The sequence below is a fragment of the Pinus tabuliformis genome, chromosome 2_1 (genome assembly GCF_031772625.1).
Source record: "Pinus tabuliformis cultivar Carrire ecotype Pingquan chromosome 2_1, CPIR1, whole genome shotgun sequence".
Taxonomy (NCBI): Eukaryota; Viridiplantae; Streptophyta; class Pinopsida; order Pinales; family Pinaceae; genus Pinus; species Pinus tabuliformis.
The window spans coordinates 577,141,771-577,164,551 of record NC_142299.1 but is presented as its reverse complement, the minus strand read 5'-3'; the positions used below and the strand labels follow the sequence as shown (position 1 = coordinate 577,164,551).

General features: G+C 37.3%; 2 pseudogenes; both read left to right on the top strand.

The window, feature by feature from the left end:
• LOC149201764 (uncharacterized) overlaps window positions 1-10,689 on the top strand; it is a 37,222-nt pseudogene extending 26,533 nt beyond the window's left edge.
• Window positions 10,690-11,184: 495 nt separating this feature from the next.
• LOC149201763 (uncharacterized) lies at window positions 11,185-21,404 on the top strand (annotated as a pseudogene).
• The last annotated feature ends 1,377 nt before the right edge of the window (window positions 21,405-22,781 follow it).

The window sequence follows — 22,781 nt, the reverse complement described above, 5'->3', positions numbered from 1 at the left end:
TTGCAAGACATTCAGATCACATGTACTTCACCCATCTCCATTCTATGTGATAATACAAGTGCAATCAGTATTTCAAAGAATCCAGTCATGCATTCTAAGACCAAGCACATACCTATCAAATATCATTTTCTCTGGGAACAAGTGCTTGAACAAAAGGTCAAATTGGAGTATGTTCCCTCCAAGGAACAAGTTGCTGATATATTCACCAAACCACTGCCCAAAGAGACATTTGAATACCTCAGACAGAAGCTGGGAGTAGTTGATGCATCATCTTGCTGTTGAAACTTATCTGTTTCATAGAACAATTGTTGTATGTGAGTCTCATGAAGCGTATCCATGTACATACGCTGGTTTCTATGGATACAGCCGCGTATATGTTTGGTTTGAAGAATATTAGTGGGCCAGACTCAGGATGAAAAGAGTCTGATATGGATCTAACAGTGATCATCTGGCACAGGTTCAAGGGGAGCATATACTTCTAATAATGCATTATCATTGTTGGCATTACCTTAGAAGATCTTGGTACAATTTCATAGTTGTTTTTGATTCAGGTGGAATAGGTGCAGAAGGAGATCATGGTTGCTGGTCTGGATGGTAATTGATAGATGTTGTTGATGATAGTTGCTGATGACTATCATAGTCTTGTTTTTGATATTTTGTCTCTATGTTATGTATAACTTTTATTATCAAGGTCATGTAATGACCTTTTTTTGTTTCCCCACTATGCCTGGGATGGATGATGTAATGTTCTTGTTTTATCATGTATAAATTTTTGATGTATCCCCACTTGGTTGGGTGGATGAGTAAATCTTGGTATATCCCCACTTGGTTGGGAGATGGATGTATGTATGAGTCATTGGTGATAGGAAGGTAATTTATGATGTATAGAGTCATGTTCTTCTTGTAGAACATCTTTTTGCAGACCTTGCTTATAGTTAGGGGGAGCATGAACAACACACTTCAGCATATCAGAGAATTTAACATATACTCAGGGGGAGCATAACCCTTTTCCCTTGATGACAAAGGGGGAGAATGAATTGGGGTTGCCATCAAGTCCAAAGGGGGAGATTGTTGGCATTATGACATAGGTTTGGCACTATGACACAGGTGTTGTCCTTGATGGCAACTCACTCAGATGACAGATCATAGTTCAAGATCATAGAATGAAGGAAAAATAGGTATATGTAGGTTCCCCTTGAACAAACAACATATACACGTGGGTTCACAGACCAAAAGGCGCGTATGCGTATACACGCACATTCATGCAAGGAAAAGTGCATACACGTTGGAAAGCTTGGTTTTGGTCCATGGTATTTGGTCCTTGGTATTTTGACCCATGGTATTGGTCTAAGGTATCTTGTCCGAAGTATTGACCCTAGGTATTTGGTCCAAGGTATTGATTCTAAAGTGGTTTTGGACCATGGTATTGAGTAAGGCCTAAGACTATAAAAGGAGGAGGAGATCATTAGGCAAAGGCATTCAAGCATTGAATATCTAATGAAGAGCAAGATCTAGAATACTGGTCATTGGGTTATGGTGCGTAACTAGATCTGAATCAAAGAGGAACTTCAGCGCTTGAAGAAGGATAAGTTCTATTGATGGGTCAAGATCTTTAGGCTTGAAGAGAAGTATTTTGTGTGGTTTTGATATTTTATTGGTGCATCTCATAATCTATAAATCTGATGATCTGGGTATAACTGATGCCTGAATAGTTTTAAAGGTTAAATAATCTTTTACAGATCTGTATGCAGGTTCAGTATAGCAAAGACACGTATACACGCTGGTTCATCATTTAAAAACAACATATACGTAGGTCTGCCTTCAGATAATAGCGTATGAATGTAGGTTTGACACATTGAAGTAGCATACGTCTCATAAAATATGTTTTAGCTACTTCTGTTTGTTGTTTGCAGTGTTCTAGGTTCTGCATTTGGTTCTGGTTAATCTTACTGTGTTCAGGTTACATCATTCAGAAAAGTGACTGTTTGATTCAATTTTGGTTGGTGCAAAGGAGATTGATTGATGCAGATATATTTGATGTTTGATTGATGTTATTGATGGATCCAGTCTAAAAATTTATGAAACGTGGTCCCTGGAAGAAAAGAGAAGGTTGTAGCCTTCTGTAGGCCAGCACCTGCGTACTAATAAACACATCAGCTAGTACAAGAGCTAAGGGGGTTGTAGCTCCCTTCCAGGAAAAGCTGGAGAATGAGATAAGGTTGCAGCCTTCTGCAGGTAGAAGCCTGTGTACTGGTATAAGGCTACACCAGTACAAAATTTGTAAAAGAAGTCTCTTATTAAAGAATGATTGAGACGATTGCAGCAGGTGGTTTTCACCCACATTGAGTTTCCACCTTATATCTTGTGTTCATGTGTGTGATTGCCTATTCTGTTCACTGCATCTGATTACTGGTTATATGGTTCTGATACACGGATTAAAGATCAACTAACTAAATTATAAGATTGAAAGGTATACGCTGGTTGCTCTAAACAAAGTTGCATATACATGCAGGTTTCATTAATAGAAGTAGCGTATATAAATCTATTTATGGAAAAGAAAGATTGTTAAATTGCTAATACTGATTCACCCTCTCAGTATTATTTCCAACACAGAAGGTGATAATTTTTAATTTCTCATAAAAGTATAAATCAGTTTTGCCTCAAATTTTACGTGTTTGTTCCTATTACATTAATGCTTCCTCGTACTAAAAATCAAAGCAATCCAATGCAAAAAAATCAAGATATCATAAAAATTGTTATAAGTGACAATGCATGGTTTATGGATTCTTACAAACTGGTTTAGCTTGAAATTTTTTGGGTTTGTATATTTTAATGATACCTCTTTGTTGTCCAAAAATTACAAGAATCCAGTTCATAATTTTAAAGATATACACAAATCAATTTATGTATTGTATAAAAAATGAAATTGTATGCCTTAAATGAGGAAGAAAAGAGAAAACATCTATCATGCATAGCAAGTCCTCCCCCAAACTGGAAAATTAGCATGCCCTCATCCTACACTAGAAAAAAATTAGGCTGTTGTTACAATTGTCGTTGAAATCTCTGCTTGGTGTAAAACAACATGGAATAAGGGAGGTTTCGAGAATGAATATGGATATCGATGGATGATAAAGAGTATTAATCGAATGGTCATGATAAATAAATTAATAAAAAGTACACCCCCCAGATTAAAATATTTTGTGTCTTTAAAAAAATGGGAAGTCACGAAGAAGTGGAACTAATGATCTAAAAATATGAGTAAATAATGTTCAGTGGTTTTGCATGACATTCACCTTTTAATAAATTATAAAACTTATGCTATTTTTCCTCAAGTTTTACCTCTGTGAAAGCGTGGAATGGCATGGATGGATTGATATTTGTTAAATTTGGTGTAGGCTAAGTCGATGTTGGATGTGATATGGAAGGTGGAAGCCATGCAAGATGAAAGAAAGTAATCATAAAGTGCAGTTGGGTTTCCTTCCCACAAACTAATTAGTTTCCCTATCATAAATGTTTCTATAACATATCTCATCTGTAGCCTCAATCAATAATTCCTCACTTCACTTACCTCATTATATATAAAAGTGCATAATCATGTTGTGAATGTCATGGGATAATAATGGATTAAAAGGGAATAGAAAAGAGGGTAAAAATGATGATAAAAATATGTGTTCCCTATACCCAATAGCTTTGGCTATTATGGGCATGCAAATGGTGATACATGGGATGAATTAGTTATCTCAGTCTTTGCTTCTCAAGATCTGACCAATTACTTGGTGTTCACAATCAGAATTAGGACTCTTTATTCTACCCCAAAATAATAGTAGTGTTGTTAATCTATGAATAAATGGCGACTGATTGGGCAAAGAAACTATCTTTAGTTAAAGATATGAAACATGTAGAATAAAGGAATGATAAATGAGAGGATACAAAATGTCAAATCTCAAATATCCCAAAAGTTTCATCCCTGACATGTAAAGTGAATATTTATAACTCAATAATAGATATAAATGATAATCATCATCATCCAGGAACATATTAAATCTTTCCCCATGGAACATGAGTTCTGGAAAACCTTATATATGCAACAGTGGGATTTATCGACAATTAGTTTTGACAAAAAACGGTAACCACGTAGATCATAGTATTGAATTAACTTCTATACCATAGTCATGGTCACTTCTGCCACTAAGAATCCATAGCCTCAACAGGGATGCATTTTTAACCGATTGAGATGCCAGTGTCCCGTCTATTAGAAATAAATACATAGTTACAAGTACATTTCAATTTACTTAGATGTATACTGAAGATCATTATTTTGGCTTGATAGCGAGTTAATCAAAATGTCATTCATGGGAGCTAACAAAAGTGAACAAGCCGACTCATGATGAGACCTCTTTTCCTTCAGCTTTACGATCGAGGGCCATTACCCTAGCTTGGTGACCAGTAGTGTAATGTCACTTTTTTAGGACCTATGATCATGGCAGGTCGGTTGGTGATGAGATCTCCTATCCTTCAGTTGACTATTTATGTTTAAAATTAAACTATGATTATTGTTAATCAACAAAATATTACTTAATAGATGGGGTGGTTGATCAGCTCCTTAAGAGCTAGGGATGATGTAAAAAAATTTGTAGTAACTACTTTCAACTTGATTAATCTTGCTTATGGAAAAATAATAACCTTAAAATGATTATTGATAAATATATTTTTCTTTGTTAATATTGGGGTTGAGGAACAATTTTTTAGATAGTGATGGAAAGATTTAAGTATAATTTTGTGGTAATCATCATAAATTTTACAAGATCGCAGACTTGACATGTTAGAGTCAGTCCTTTGGCCCTCCTTTAGTGATCAAAATGGGCCTCTTATTATGTCTATTTTGTTAGATGTTTTGCACATGATATTCAGTGAAAAACATGTCATAAGCATGTTCATCAGGAGCGGCTCGGAAAAATATTTCCAATGGTATATCATACTCGTAAAACTGGCTCTTGAATCAGAAGATATGACCAAATGAATAAATGACTCAAAGATCTCCCGTGCAGCAGTTCACGTATTGAATGATCCAGAGGAAGCCAGGAGATGTCAATGGCTGGTTTTGTGGTTGGATTGTGATAGAGAAGGAGAGAACATAGCCTTTGAGGTCTGTTGTTGTGCTTCTAATCCTCATCTCAACATATGGTGAGCTCGTTTTGCTTTGATTGTGTTATCACAAAATCCGGTACTAAGGGCTGCTACTTAGCAAGATCATGTGTAACTGTTTCAAACCTAGCTTTAGACTAAGGTTTAGCCTCCTTAGTCAGAGAGGGCTCTCTCACAGATTTTTGATATGCATTAAGGGCAAAAAAGATGGCTAACTCTTTAAACAGTAGATGAAATTTAAGCTGGTTGGGACAACAAAATTAGGCTTCTCCCATTGGGCTCATGGAGTCATACACTTCTGCAGTAAACAAGTGGCTACTCAATCATAGAAACCAAGGCATATAATGTCAAAATGCTCAAAACATTTACCAAGAAGAACCTCAACTCAAAAAACACACACAGGAAGTCTGAGCACTAGGTGAATTCAGAGTGATTGCATGTTTACTGAATTGTAAAACAAGATGAATAAAACCAAAACACATATACTCTGAGCATTTGAGACACAAGATGAATCTTGGGAAGAAAAAGTACTCTTTCTATTACTGTCAAAGTCTTTTTTACATAAGCCAATATGAAAACTCTGTTTTTATAAAAATCTCCAACCTTGTTTACATCAGAGTTTCTCCTATATATAGGAAAACAAAATTACAACTACTTGAGACTCCACCTCCAGCATGAGGGGAGCTCGAAATCCTATCATTAATTGCCTTATCTATATCTAAACAAACTTATTAAATACAAAGGTATTGCGCTGTGAATACATAGAGTCCCATTCCTATTGAAACTCTAACTCTATCTCCTCGTGTGCATTGATGCTTTCTTGAACTTTGACACCTGTACCATTTCTGTAGTGGCCAAGACATGCTGGAGAAACATTCACTGAACGAGCAGCTTCGGATACTTGCTGTGTGGATGACTCATTAGTTGATGAGGATATGTGCCCTGTTTTCACGGTCTCTGCCTTCCATCAGTCTTCATTTCCAAAAGAACATGCTTCAAGCTATTTAATACCTTTAATAACCACGCATGACACCATATGCCTTATGATCTGGATGCTCTGTGAACTGAACAAGTGTCCAACCCAAAATTCTGGTAACCCTACCAGAACCCTAATAATTCGGTCATAAAGTAGCTTTAGGAAGACTTTAGCAAAAACAAAATATTTCACCTTTTTCTCCAACACTTACACCTGTCATTCTTTGAATATCTGGATAGCTTTGTATAGTCTCCTTACTGGCCTCGAGTCATCCTTTTCAAGATTTGCTGACCTCAGCATCAATTTCATTTTTTCTCATAAAACAGTCATCTACAGCAGTTTCGTAGCGCACTACGAAACTGCTGTAGATAATCAAAACAGAACATATGAATCTTAAAGCACTGTTGACTTAACTTCATGATTTCTTCAGCTACTTTGTACAGGTGTTAGGGATCCAAAAAGTTTCAAAATGATGGAAACCAAAATTTATCAAAACTTGAAAAGCAAATTTCCCCTTGGATTAATCAGCTAGTTTACCTAGCTTCTTCTTCAAACTGCTAACTTCTTTCTTCAAAGCCTTATTTTCTGCTCTTAGGCTTGTGTTCAGTTGTTTCATGGTTTTTGCTTGCTTCAGAGCTGGCACTGTCCACAAATATGCATCAGAAACTGAGTCAGTTTGGCCCATTAGACTTGTTCTACCTTTTAGTACAGCCTTTTTATAATTTGCATATCTCACTGCCCTTTCTTTAGAAACATTTTTAATCTGAGGCACTTCTTCTTGTGTTATTCCTGCCTGTTGCTTGATAGCAATGACATTTCCTCCTTGGCTGATCATGACCCTATTTCTCTTGTCTTTACTCCTGGCTGCATGAACTGTTCCGGTCAAAACCTCAAGTACATCTGTACTAGGCACTTCTACAGGTGCCTCCTCTTTCTGCGCTTTCTCCACCTCTTTCATTTGTCTTCTTGTGACTGGCCTACGTGGCTTGAAAGCATATTCTTTACTAGGCTCCTCAAATCTCAACCTTTTTGAAGCTCTTGGTTTCTTAGTACTTTCGGGTGAAGATTGAGTGAGGTCAATATGCATTGGCTGCACTGGGTGATCTTGCTCAAACTCTATTGGTTCAATCTGTATTGGCTGATCTTGTTCAAGTTCAATAGCTACAAGTAAGTCACTTAAACTGCCTTTTGACATAGGTCTTTCTTCCACAGTGATTGACTTACCTTTCTCCTTGTTTAGTTGACCTCTGGTTTTTACCCTTGAAATCTTTTCAACTTCACTTGGTCCAGCTTCATCCTTCTTTTTCTGGATCTTCTGCTTTAATGACTGAGGTGTCTCCTTAGATGATGACTCAGGTGTTTCTTTTGCTGATGATTTAGGTGTCTCCTTTGCCACCACAGACTTCTCTGATTTCCTTAACTTGGTTTTAGGCTTCTTTTGGTCTGTCACCTCCTTTCTGAGTTCAGCCAGAGTAGGTTCTTCAATTCTTTCTTCCCTTTCCCTCACAGGCAATGGAGTGAGGCCTGTTTTACTTTGAAAGCCGGCCATAAAAACAAAAGAATCCCAATCTCTGCCAATCTTTTGCAAACCATCCAACACCAGCAACTTTACTAAACCATGGTGAAACAAGGATGTTTCACAACCATCTTTCTTTAACTGGATTTTATCACACATTTTACTAATGCTTTTGAACAAATAGAAAGGGATATCTATTGAAGCTTTACCTGTGAAATGCAACAAAAGTTTGAAGTGATAGGCATAAACTTTGTTGTACCTTCCCTCGCATGTTAGGTATTTCTGGATACATGTAAGGAGCATAGCATAATGTTCTTTTACGTAACTCCTTGGCACCGCTTTGGTGAGGTCCTCATTTACATACGGTTCCTTCAAAAATTCTCTACAGGGACTCATGTCAAATTTAAAATTTTTGAACCATTCTTGTCCTCCCCTCGGAATTTCAGTGACAATAGAAATGGCTTCAGGAGACACAGGAAATTCTAACATTGACACCTTTGAATTCAATCCAGTAAAATTCAATGCAAAAGCCTTCGTTACCTCTGCATGTCCTCCCTTCAACTTCTCGCAGAACCTCCAGCAACCAGCATTTCGAAAGGCTCTTGCTACACCTTCATCTCTGAGCGTAACATCAAGCCCCTTTGGCTCTGTTCTCAGGCACCTACCGGATCGATGTTCCTTCTTTTCCATCTTGCTTCAAATATCTTCACACAGGAAACTAATAGCAGCTACAGCTCGAAAACAATCTCGACTTTGGAGTGCAGGCTCGCTTGCAATGATCCCTTTAAATGAGAACTCGGGCTTCTTTGCGTTTTTACTCGTCATTCAGCAGACATGTTCACCCATCATGAAAACACATTATGACACAACCATACCTCATAAAATCCCTTAAGATGATATTCATATGCGTGATCCTGGACCTTATGGCGGAATGATGATCTATCATGACCTGGAGAGGACATCAACTGACAAACGTGGACGGGCCTATGACTCACCCCTCCCAGACTTGACATTTCAAGAAAAGGCGCTACAAAAACCCCGAAACCCCGATTTCGTAGCGCGAACAGTTAAGATTTGACAAAACGCGCTACGAAATGGCTGGTAAACAGTACGCTGCAAAAAGGCGGAAACATCATTTCGCAGCTAAATTGACCAAACAGACAGCGCTGCGAAACTGCGCAAAGTACTAATGACGCAATCAAGACAAGACATGCCTTAACTAACAATGATGGAGGGTATCTAACGATTTTTTACACGGACTTACATCAATACCTTTTGAAATTCTAATTTCAAAGTGACACACACACATATAAACCTATTCACTAAACCAAAGATTTTCATATGAAACTTGTGGACAACATTACATACATGAACTATGGTTCTAAGTGATAACAGATTGAAAGAGATATCCATGAATCTATGTAGAGGACACTGTACATTGCTGACAGTGATATTGCAGGTGAAAGGTTGGTTTACAGCCACTGGTCTCATGTTTCTAGAGATGGATTACACTTTCTACAATTGTGGTTTGGCATTAAAGATTTTTTGATAATTTCTCCACAAAGTATGAGTGGAGTTGTCCTTGATGCACCAGAGGCCACCAAGCTTCTAAGTGCTGTTGCAATTGCTTTGTCAAATTGTGATAGTGCTATCAAGATCTGGCCATCATTTGTACTAGTGCATGATCCAACTCGCAAGGCATATAAAGGCATTCAGAACATTGATACAACACTGACTCGGAGGTTTGAAGCAGATCACATCGGGAGCCAGGTTCCAGTAAAATTGATGCATTTGGAAGGTCTCTATGAGCTCTTTATGTCAAAATTGGCATTTTCTTCATCTGATTCTTTTGCACCAATTATCCAAGTGCACTACACAATGAGACTGACATATAGGACACATATATCGGGACATGAGCTTGAACACCATGAGGAGAATGAATCTAGAAAGTACAGAGACTAGAGTGAGCATGGAAAGTGATTTATTCGACAACAAACAATGGGATGATGACTTCCCTTGGTCTGAGTGGTACTCTATAGAAGATCCAGTTAAAGGATTTGAGTTAATCACCATATGGTCAGATAAGGTGGTTGAAAGTTCTGTTGAGATGGTTGAATTTGAAAATGCCTCTATGCTTGAAGCCGATAAGTGGTTTCTTGTGCCCATAACTATCATGGATGGGAACAATTTTATTCAAAATAGTCCAGTTGGATTTGCATCAAGATTGTGTGCTCTGGTGGAAGCATTTTGCATTTCATTCGAGGGACAATTTGTGGAGGATTTTGTTACAACTGAAAATCCACGCATTCAGAGTGTAACAGCATCAACTGTTGTTCCTCCACCTACTGTTCTTGATCGAGTACTTAAAGATCTTTTCCATGAAGGGCCTCCAAAACAAAATCTAGCCTGTATGGTCATAAATATACATGGCATATTAAAGGTGCTCCACTTGAATCGTTGTTCACACAATTATCTTTACATTCTCTCTAGTTTGGAAGTTGCAACATGCTAGCCATTTTTGTACTTTGGGTAGAATTCGTGCATGAGGTACGCTAGTGTTGGGAAGAGTTACAACCCTTACCAATGATGTCAAATGATGGAACCATTGACCTCAGTTGTTTAGTGTATCAAAAGTTACAGATGCTTGCTGTATGTATCAATAAGAAAACTATGGAGCACAAAAAAACATGGTAAATGCAATAAAGACAAAGAATTTGACCAAAGAGAGGATGCAAAGCAGGTAGATATCAAACCATTCGAAAGGAATGCAGCAAGAAAGGATAATTCTTGTGATATACTTCATAAAGAATGTGGCAGCTTCAAGTCTGCTGAAGGTGTGAAAGATGTTGGGAATTCTGAGGCATCAATGTCTTACTTGGATAACCATAATGAAGTTACAAGATCTGATACTGAAAATCGATCTTTGCATCAAGGACGAAGGGGCTTAGCTAGACCAGCCAGAGATCTGATGTTTTTGAATACCTGCCAGAAGATGCATGCTCATTTTACTCACGATATACCGATAATGACACAGGATATGCATGAAGAATGAAAACAGGCAATTTAAGCCCTCAGTGATTCCCTTGATGGGAAAAGTTTACATGCTCAACTAGAAAAAGAAATTCTAGTCTCAGATATGGCATCTTTTAAAGCAGCAAATCCAGAGGTAGTATTTGAAGATTTCATCAAATGGCATTCACCAGGTGACTGGATTGATGATTCTTTAGACAAAACCATGGAAGGTCATGAATGCATAGTGCAGGGGAAATTTTAGCCATGAGATCAGTAGTGTTGAGTTTTGAAGAGATTTGTGGGAATCTGTTTGAGGGGGTGCTTTTGCCTACAAATAAAATTCTTAAGCATCCTGGCTTGAAGGTGGAAGACCATAACTCACATGCCAAAATTGCAGGCATTGAAACTTGTGTATTGGTTGCAAGGATTCTTGTTTGTTTTTTCATGCATATGATGAGAGCCAAAGGCCCAGCACAGTGCCCTACATCCACAACACACACAAGGTCAAGAAATCGAAAGCCAAGCCAATCTAGCTATGGCACTGTGCTTCTGGAGTGTGGCCCTACGTGCAACGCTTATAGCTGGGAAACAAACAGAACAACAGTTTACACAGTTAGTTTCCTAAAAACAGTCATTAGCATGATATCCAATTCTTATATTTCATTGCCAAATATCCAAAGCCACTCATGCTGCATATTATAAGTCACAATACACAAGTCAAAGCCCAGCCACTGAGTCTAGTGCGAAGCCCATGAAAATGTTAAAAGAGGGCACTGAAAAAATGTTGAATCCAAGTGTATGATTGATTAAAATGACAGAGGATTCAGTCTATGATGTTAAATATTGGATACAAGATTACATTATTAATAGGTGAAGGCCAGTTGTTTGATTAAATGTCTAAGACGAAGAGTAATTCTTAGAATGCAATCATTATTGGTATGTACGCACAGGTTTGTTGAGTTTGTAAAATTTGTCTTCAGAGGTGACATAGAATGCTACTAGCATTTTAAATCTATGGAAATGGTCAGATGATTGTATCAAATTTGTGGCTATGGAAAGGATATTGTTGTAGTGGATTTATCTAGTGATCCTACCCCTTTCTATTGCTTGTGATGGAATCTTGGAGGTTATCTCCAGTCAAACGATGGTTGATATGGTTTCCAAATTTAATGATCCTCTCGATGCTTGCGCTGAAATTAATTATATCGGTTATGGCTGGAGTATGACTTTGTATGGATGACATTACAATTATTGTATAGCTCACATAATTCTGGGTACAAATGGCAATCAGAGAACATCCAAGGAGGGATATGAATAGCATATTGATCAAACAACTCCAAAATTCGTGCAGGCAGGTGCAAGGTGGTAGTCAAAAGGAAGATTTTGTGGAATATGGTTCCACACCTGAAGGAGAAGATATAGTAATATTAATCCACTTGGCAAACCTTCACATAATTTGGGTTTTCAAAAACTATTTCTCATGGTTCTCGAGATAGTTTTGGATTTTAGTTGCAAATTAGTTTATAATAGAGTTTTATGATAGGATTTTAATTTTATTTTTATTTTTTATTTCCTATGTTGAGGAAATAAAAATAGATTTGTAATTTAGTATATATAGGATTATTTTTAAAAGATAGAGGTTTGATTTTTGTAGTAGAGAGAGGTTGCTTGGCACTGTGTAAAGTTTCTTGAATATCATTTTAATAAAGCCTTTTTTTCCCTTTAGACCTGGGATCCATCATGGTGTTTCCTGTTCAATACGTTTTTCCTGTCATTCACTTACATATTTTGTTTCTCTACCCTGTTATAGCATTATCTAATAGATGTCTTAGGAATCCATTCCCTATGATGCTCCTTTCATGATGATTTTGCTGTTAGATGTAATGGTTGTCTTTGTAGAATTCATCCTTTGCTAGATGCTCTGTTGAGCAACCTCGTGTTTCTCTTTTTATAACGCTGCTACTCTAGATCCATCTCCTATTTGATGCCTGCAAGGTAGCAGGATTTCTCCTCTATTCTTCCCACATTTGTAATCTTCTATTTGGCTGAACATGGCACTTACTTTGCCCCATGTTTGCTGGCAGAAATTGGCATCGACTCCATAGCCCAATCGTCTTCTCTTTTTTTGTTTCAACCCAAAACCTTTCAAACAAATCCGATCACTCCATAGCTAGCCTAAGATTTCAGTTATCACAACCACATTTTGTTGGAAAAGAGAGAGCCCTCTCTAGTTTGGCAGGGCTAGATGCCAGATTGAAAGCTTGGTATGTGGTTACCTCGGAATAGCCTTTTCTTAGCCTTGAGGTTCATTCTGAGTGCTAACATATTGGCGTCGTTGCCAGGGATAAGGTGACAGATATTCTTCAAGAAAGATCATTCAAGTTGACAATTTGATTGCTGATGGTGGATAGCAGTCAAACACGTATGAAGGCTGAAACATCTGCCTGGCGACTCCATTGTTTGAAATCTCAAGTTTCAAAGTATTCATGGTGGCTCCACTGGCTAAAAATGAAGGAATCAGATGTTGCTTTTATTTGTTCAAGGTATTCATTTATCAATTTTTCTAATCTTCCTGGTTTTCCTAATCAATTACCAAAGAATGCATATATTTTGAGTAATGTTATGAAACCAGCTCACAAAAAGATAGAAAAGATAGATCAACACCTTATAATTCAGCCTCTTCGAGGGGGCAACCTCCTTTACATTACACAAATGAATGATTCCTTAATGATTCAAATGACAAAACCTCTTTTCTATATATAGGAGTCTAAGGAGTCACAATATAACCCAGCCGACCTAACAATAATAATATAAAGGCACGAAAATAACAATAGAGGGATTCTATGGGGCATAGTAATAACAATATGGGGACAATAGGGGAACAACAATATTAATAAGGGATACAACTACAATAGTAATGGCGTAATCTCTAGTATTATAGGAACCTAACATGCCCCTCTCCTTCAAAAAATTGTTGTCCTCAATGCTTTAGTAGTTCTGGATGCTTTTGTATAAAAACTCATCCTCCCATGTGGAATGTTCAACAAATAATTTCTTCCACTTGATGAGATATTCCAAAATTGATCGATTTTGTAGCTATCGAGTTCTTGTTTCTGTGACTGCTTCTGGTTCCAATATAATTTTTCCTTCCTCATCAAGTTCTGGAAATATTGTTTGAACTAGGAGTTTGTCACCTATAACCTTCTTTAAACATGAAACATGGAAAACTGGGTGCACTTGAGAAGCTGCAGGAAGCTCCAATTTGTATGCCATAGTACCAATCTTTTGCAACACCTTGTATGGACGATAATACTTTGGTGATAATTTATTATCCTTCTTAGCTTTCTTAAGGGACATTTGTTTATATGGTTGTAGCCGTAGGAATACCAAATCACTTACATCGAAACTTCTTTTGCTACAATGTTGATATGCATGTTGTTTCATTCTATTTTGTGCCAACACGAGGTTATCCTTTAAGAGTTGGAGGACTTGTTGTTGATGCTCGATGTGATGTTCCACTACTTGAAACTTAGAATTTTCTTTTAAATATGATGTGATGGATGGTGGCTGATATCCATAAAGTGCTATAAATGGGGTCATTTTTGTTGTTGTATGGAAGGATGTGTTATACCACCACTCAGCCAGAGGCAACCATTTGACCCATTATGTTTGTTTATCAGATACAAAAAAATGAAGATATCCTTCCAAACATTTGTTTACTATCTCAATTTGCCCATTAGATTGAGGATGATAAGATGAGCTATGAGCTAACTGAGTACCGAGACAAGAAAATAATTCTTTCCAAAAATTTCCAGTGAAAATGGGATCTCTGTCACTTACAATAATCTTTGGGTTTCCAAGTAGCTTTTGAATTGTTTCCATAAATGCAGTAGAAACTGTACTGGCTTTAAATGGATGTGATAATGCACAAAAGTGTGCATACTTGGTAAGTTTGTCAACTACCACCATGATGACACTCTTTCCCTCAGACCTGGGTAAACCTGTGATAAAATCCATTCAAACCTCCTCCCAACGTTGGCTTGGAATGGATAAAGGTTGTAATAGACCCAGGGTCTTAATTGTTTCAACTTTATTTTGTTGGCAAACCAAACATTCTGCCACAAACTTTTGAATATCCGATTTAAGGCCATCCCAAAAAAAAAATTCCTTCTTAACCCTGTGGTAAGTTTTTAAAAATCCTGATTGCCCTCCTAGGGGAGAAGTGTGCAATTCCATAAGAATCTTTTGCTTGAGTTGGGAATTCTTACAGAGGTATAAGCGATCTCTGTACCATAACGAATCATTTTTCCAGCTAAATGTATCATATGTACTAGAATCTTGTTATAACTTTCGAATAAGTGCCCACACTTCATCATCATTCTTCCATTCCTCCCTTGCTTTGTTTATCCAATCTGGTTGGATAATAGAAATGGCGCACAACAATGCTTCCACATCCTCATCCTTTCTTGAGAGTGCATCTGCCACCACATTTTGCTTCCCTTTTTGTAGATGATTTCAAAGTCTTAACCCAACATCTTTGTGACCCACTTTTATTGCTCTTCAGAGGATAATCTTTGTTCTAAGAAGTATTTAAGGCTATCATGATCCGTTTTTACCTTGAAGTATCTTCCCATTAGGTAGGGTCGCCATTTCTTAAGTGCATGTAGTATTGCCAACATTTCCTTCTCATAAATAGCTTTGCGTAAAAAATTTCCCTTGATTGGAAGACTTTCAAAAGCAATGGGCCTTTCATCTTGCATTAAAACAGCACCAATTCCATTTCCTAAGGCATCACATTCCACAATAATGGTTTTTGTGAAGTTCGGTGTAGCTAATACTGGTGCTTGGCACATTACCTCTTTAAGATGTTCGAAGGCGTTTGTTGCTTCTGGAGTCCATGAAAGTGCATCTTTCTTCAATAATGTTGTTAAGGTGCTGCTATTCTCCCATAATTCTTAACAAACTTGCGATAATACCCTGTCAACCCGAGAAATCCTCGCAGGTGCTTTATGGATGTGGGGATTTTCCATTCCTTAATGGCTTTAATTTTGCTAGGGTCTACCTTAACTCCTTCACTAGATACAATATGACCCAGATATTCCACCTCTTATACTCCAAAGAAACATTTGGATCTTTTTGCATATAGTTGTTTCTCCTCCAATAGTTGTAGCACCCTGTCAACATGTTCAACATGATCCTTCCAAGACTTGCTGTAGATTAGTATATCATCAAAAAATACTAACAAAAATTTTCTAAGGAAGGGTTTGAAAATGGATTCATCAAACCTTGAAATGTAGAAGGTGCATTGGTAAGGCCAAAAGACATGACCAAAAATTCATAATGACCCTCATGAGTTCTAAATGCTGTTTTTGGAATGTCTTCACTCTTCATTCTAATTTGATGATATCCTGAACGAAGATCCAACTTGGTGAAGTAAATTGATCCATGCAATTCATCCAATAATTCATCAATGACAGGAATGGGAAACTTATCTTTAATAGTGAGTTTGTTGAGCTCCCTATAATCCAGACACATGTGCCATGATCCATCCTTCTTGTGCACCAATACTACTGGAGCAGAGAAATAACTTTGACTAGGTTGAATTATACCAGCCTCTAGCATTTCTACAACCATGCATTCAATTTCACTCTTTTGGGCATACGACCTGATGTTTGGAGGAACACTTCCTAGAATCAGATGAATAGCATGATCATGATCGTGAATAGGTGGGACACCTTTGGGAGTCTCAAATACCTTGGAATGATTGTCCAAGACTTTTTGGAGATCTGGAGAAATAGATGATTTCGATGTGGAAACATCTAGTGAACATAATTGTGCAATTACACCTCTTTATTCCTTTTTTAGAAGCTTTGTCATACCATTAGAGCTAATTATCTTTCCCGGTTTCCCTGCAATACCCCTTAATTCAACTTCCTTTCCTTCCATAGAAAATTTCATGAAAAGTTCTTGAAAATTAAAATCTATTGTACCCAAGGATTGTAGCCATTGGACTCCTAGTACAACATCAACACCTCCCATTGGAATGGAAAGCATTGGGCTAGCCAATACATATTCTCCCATGGATAGCTTGATATTATGGAACTTTCCAGAGCAATTTAGTGTTCCTCCATTTACAACCATCACTTGACACTCTGGTGTTGGATATAGGAAGCAATTCAATTCTTTTGTTACCTTACAATGAATAAAATTGTGTGTACTTCTTGAATCAATCAACACTATTACCTTTTTCTTCTTGATTTGTCCTTCTATCTTGATGGTTTGACGAGTGGTAATTCCAGCCAATGCATTACAAGATATGGTCAGATTCATTTCTTCTTTATCTAGGCTTTGTTCCTGGAGTATATCATCTTCTTTTGACCTTTCTTGCTCCTTTTCTTCTTCCTCTTCACAATCTATGTAGAATAATTTCTTCTCAGCACACTTATGACCTTTAGTGTATTTTATATCACAACTGTAACAAAGCCCTTTTGCCCTTTTTTCTTCCAATTGTTGTGGTGTCAACCTTGTAGGTTGTGGAAGACTAGGGGCAACAACACTTCCATATTTATAGTTGTGAGTGGTATGCTTCCTGGTTGCCATAATTTTGCTTTCCATTTTTCTTGCTAACCTGAATGCCTTCTCTAATGAATCAGGTTCCGAAAGGAAAAATTCATGTTGGATATTATCCCTTAAAGTCCCTATGAACACATCAATCCTATGCTCCTCTCGAATATTTTTTACCCTTATGTTCAATATTTGGAACTCCTCAATGTGCTCCATTATTGAACCCTTTTGTTTGAGACTTATCAATTGGCTAAAAAAAGTGTTGCTTTTTGTATCCTCATAATGTGCTGTCAATTCTTCTGTAAAAATTTCCCAAGTGATAATTTGTTTACGAGAGCAAAGCCATTGATACCATACAAACTGATTTGGTTCCAAATATAAAGTTGCAATACATACATTTTGTGTGTTTTGCACATTATTGAGATCAAAAAATTACTCCATCTGTGATATCCATGTTGCGGGATCCTTGCCATCAAAATTCCTCATATCGATTTGTGGAATATGGTGGGTCTTCAATCCAACATTAGAGTCTATGAAATCATGATTAACATTTATTTTGTTCGCATCATGAGTTTCCTTTAAGTACCCTTCCACCATTAGTAAGTATTTCTTGTAGAAAATTTATCAAATCTGTCTTCAAATCTGCCATGCTTGTCTTCCAATTTGTATTCAAATCTATCTTCAAATTGTCCATCTTAGCTTCCATGCCATTCATCTTAGCTTCCATGCCATTTATCTTAGCTTCTGTTAGCTTTTCTGAGAGTGACATTTGTTGCACTTGGTCTTGTAATTTTGATATATCATGTAGCATTTCTTCCTCTTCTTCATGAGTCATGCTAGAGCTTTCAAGTTGCTTACTATGTGTTTGAATTTTGTTTCCTCGGGGCATCAATTACTGATAATAATGCTCTACTATGCCCTTTGAATTCCTTCAAAATAATTTTTCAAACCAAGCTTAAGCAAGAATTTAAAAAAATCTACACACCTTTTTTCACTTTGTAGGAGCTTGATATTGCCTCTGATGTATCTCTGTAATTTTAGATCATCCAGTTTTGAAATTGTGACTTGCAGTAGCCCTCTATTTCCTCTTTCCAATGCCACTAGTCTAATCCAAATTGGATTTTCCAAGGAAGAGTTATGTCAAATCTCCCACAGTGACCTAATTATAGACTAGTTCAGTAGAGCGAACTTGTATGACGTGCCATGTGTCCCTGTTTCGAACTTTGGATATAAAAAATATACAAAAGAAACTATAGTCCATTCTCTTCCTACACCTTCTTAGGAAATTTCAATCTGATGCTCAGAGAGAAAGTTATGACGATTTCCCCAGGTCACCTGTTTGTAATGTAATTCAGGAGTCTGCAAAAAGACCAACTTCCTCAGATCATATATCCGTAAATATATCGCGAAAAGATCTGAAATTTGGATCCAAGGTTCAGTGCGATTTCATCTCAAATGGGTTTTTTGTTTCGCTTTTGAAATGTCACAGAAAAAAAGTTATAGCAAAAATACCACGATGACCTATTTGGAGCAGCGAAACCCTAGAATCTAAAAGCTTTGATACCAAATGTTATGAAACCAACTCACAAAAAGATAGAAAAGATAGATCAACGCCTTAGAATTCAGCCTCTTCGAGGGGGCAACCTCCTTTACATTACACAAATGAATGATTCCTTGATGATTCAAATGACAAAACCTCCTTTTTATATATGAGAATCTAAGGAGTCACAATAGAACCCAGCCGACCTAACAATAATAATATAAAGGCACAAAAATAACAATAGAGGGATTCTATGGGGCATAGTAATAACAATATGGGAACAATAGGGGCACAACAATATTAATAAGGGATACAACTACAATAGTAATGGGGTAATCACTAGTATTATAGGGACCTAACAAGTAATGGCCCTAAATTCAATGTTGAAGATCTAACTTTGACTCTTGAACATATAGAAAATTTTAAAACATTTGTGAAAATTGTTAGAGTTAAAAAGGAATATGTCTTCATCGGATTGTTCTTTGATTCGTTTCATGGAAAATGTAGAAGATGGATTAAAAGTTTTCCTATCAGATCTATTAAGTCATTTGCAGATTTTTGGCATATCTTTCCTGAAACATGGATGGAGAAAGAGGAAGAATTCAAAATAGAGGTGCCCTCTATTCAAGGCTTTAGAGAATGGGAAGATATATGCACAAATGATGAGGTAGATGATAACTTTTCTTCATCTCTTTCTTCTTATCTGAAATCCTGTCGATGTAGCCATGAAGTTAGGCTCGATTTTTTGCAAGAGTTTGCCATAAAAATTGAAGGAGATCTAACCGAATTGGAGACCCAAATATAGTCCCAGGATCTGGACTATCAAGTCCCATTCTTTGGGGAACTTTTTCAACAGAAGGAAGAGAAGGTAAGGCTGCCCGTGGATATTTGCATTGATATTTTGCAGTTGGAAGCATGTATTGAGGAGTTAGGGCAGCAAACAGAGTCTGGCTTCTTTGATCCTATTGCAACGTACATGGAAACAATTTTCAGTTTGAATGATAGATCAGACTACCTTTTAGACAAGCAAACTCATTATGTGCATGTATGGCTGTCAGCCTTTCCAGTTGTGTCCTAGTTGAAGAACTTCCAAGCAGCATCCTTGTCACAGTTACTTGATTGGTTGATCTGGCATTATAACATCACTTGAACTATTGATTTTACTGTAAAGTAGGGTAGGTTTGTGTATAAATAATCTTCCCAAGGCAGCATTTCAGTTTTCGGTATTTGTTTATGTAGAGGTTGTAGTATGTGTATGTTTTATGGATTGGTATAAGTTGTTTTGGGTTTGCCAATGTTTGACTGTACTTCCCAATAGATGAGGCACTAATATACATGTTCCCAGAGATCTATGATTCTTGGCACCTCCAAGGAGCTACCATCCTAGATGTCACCACTATTAGAGTCAGTCCTTTGGCCTTCCTTTAGTGATCAAAATGGGCCACTTATTATGTCTATTTTGTTAGATTTTTTGCACATGATCTTCAACACAAAACATGTCATAAGCATGTTCATCAGGAGCAGCTTAGAAAAAAATTTCCAATGGTATATCATACTCCTAAAACTGGCTCCTGGATCCAAAGATATCACCAAATGAATGATTGACTCAAAGATCTCCAGTGCAGCAGTTCATGTATTGAATGGTCCAGAGGAAGCTAGGAGATGTCAATGGCTGTTCTTGTGGCTGGATTGTTATAGACAAGGAGAGAACATAGCCTTTGAGGTTTTTTGCTGTGTTGCTAATCCTCATCTCAACATATGGCGAGCTCGTTCTGCTTTGATTGAAAGAGATATCCATGAATTTGTGCAAAGGACATTGTACATTGTTGACAATGATATTGCGGGTGAAAAGTTGGTTTACTGTTGTTGGTCTCATGTTTCTAGAGATGGATTACACTTTCTACAGTTGTGGTTTGGCATTAAATATTTTTTAATAATTGCTCCAAAAAGTATGAGTGGAGATGACCTTGATGCACTAAAGGCCACCAAGCTTCTAAGTGTTGTTGCAATTGCTTTGTCAAATTTTGATAGTGCTATCAGGATCTGGCCATCATTTGTACCAATGCATAATCCAACTCGCAATTCATATAAGGGAATTCAGAAAATTGATACAACACTAACTCGGAGGTTTGAAGTAGATCACATTGGGAGCCAGCTCCAGTAAAATTGATGCATTTGGAAGGTCTCTATGAGCTCTTTATGTCAAAATTGACATTTGCTTCATCTGATTCTTTTGCACCAATTATCCAAGTGCACTACACAATGAGACTAACATATAGGACACATATATCAGGACATGAGCTTGAACATATGAGGAGAATGAATCTCGAAGTATAGAGACTAGAGTGAGCATGGAAAGTGATTTATTCGACAACAAAAAATGGGATGATGACTTCCCTTGGTCTAAGTGGTACTCTGCAGAAGATCCAATTAAAGGATTTGAGTTAATCACCATAGGGTCAGATAAGGTGGTTGAAAGTTCTGTTGAGATGGCTGAATTTGAAAATGCCTTTGTGCTTGAAGTCGATAAGTGGTCTCTTATGCCCATAACTATCATGGCTGGGAACAATTTTATTCAAAATAGTCCAGTTGGATTTGCATCAAGATTGTGTGCTCTAGTGGAAGCATTTTTCTTTTCATTCGAGGGATAATTTGTGGAGGATTTTGTTACAGCTGAAAATCCACACATTTAGAGTGTAACAGCATCAGTTGCTATTCCTCCACCTACTGTTCTTGATCGAGTAGTTAAAGATCTTTTCCATGAATGGCCTCCAAAAACAAAATCTAGCTTGTATGGTCATAAATATACAGGAATATTAAAGGTCCAACACTTGAATTGTTGTTCACACAATTATCTTTACTTTCTCTTTGGTTTGGAAGTTGCAACATACGAGCCATTTCTGTACTTTGGGTAGAATTCATGCGTGAGGTGCGCTGGTGTTGGGAAGAGTTACAGCCCTTACCAATGATGTCAAATGATGGAACCATTGACCTCAGTTATTGTTTAGTGTATCAAAAGTTATAGCTCCTTGCTATATGTATCAATAAGAAAGCTATGGAGTACAAAAAAACATGGTAAACGCAATAAAGACAAAGACTCTGACTAAAGAGAGGATGCAAAGCAGGTAGAGATCAAACCATTGGAAAGGAATGCATCAAGAAAGGATAATTCTCACAATATACTTCATAAAAGAACTTGGCAACTTTAGGTCTGTTGAAGGTGTGAAAGATGTTGGGAATTCTAAGGCATCAATGTCTTACTTGGATAACCATAATGAATCTACAAGATCTGATACTGGAAATTGATCTTTGCATCAAGGATGAAGGGGCTCAGCTAGACCAGCCAGAGATCTGATGTTGTTGAAGACCCGCCAGAAGATGCATGTTCCTTTTACTCAGGATATACCGATAATGACACAGGATATGCATGAAGAATGACAATAGGCAATTGAAGCCCTCAGTGATTCCCTTGATGGGAAAAGTCTACATGCTCAACTAGAAAAAGAAATTCTAGCCTCAGATATGGTAGCTTTTAAAGCAACAAATCCAAAGGCAAAATTTGAAGATTTCATCAGATGGCATTCACCAAGTGACTGGATTGATGATTCTTTAGACAAAACCATGGAAGGTCATGAATGCATAGTGCAGGGGAAAGTTTAGCCATGAGATCAGCAGTGCTAAGTTTTGAAGAGATTCGTGGGGATCTGTTTGACGGGATGCTTTTTCCTATAAATAAAATTCTCAAGCATTCTCGCTTAAAGGTGGAAGACCATAACTCGCATGCCAAAATTGCATGCATTTAAACTTGCATATTGGTTCCATGGATTCTTGTTTTTTTGTCATGCTTAAGATGAGAGCCGAAGGCCCAGCTTAGTGCCCCTTCATCCACAACACACATAAGGTCAAGAAATTTAAAGCCAAGCCGATCTAGCTATGGCGTTGCCATTTTAGAGTGTGGCCCTGTGCGCAACGCTTACACCTAGGAAACAAACAGAACAACAGGTTGCACAGTGAGTTTCCTAAAAACA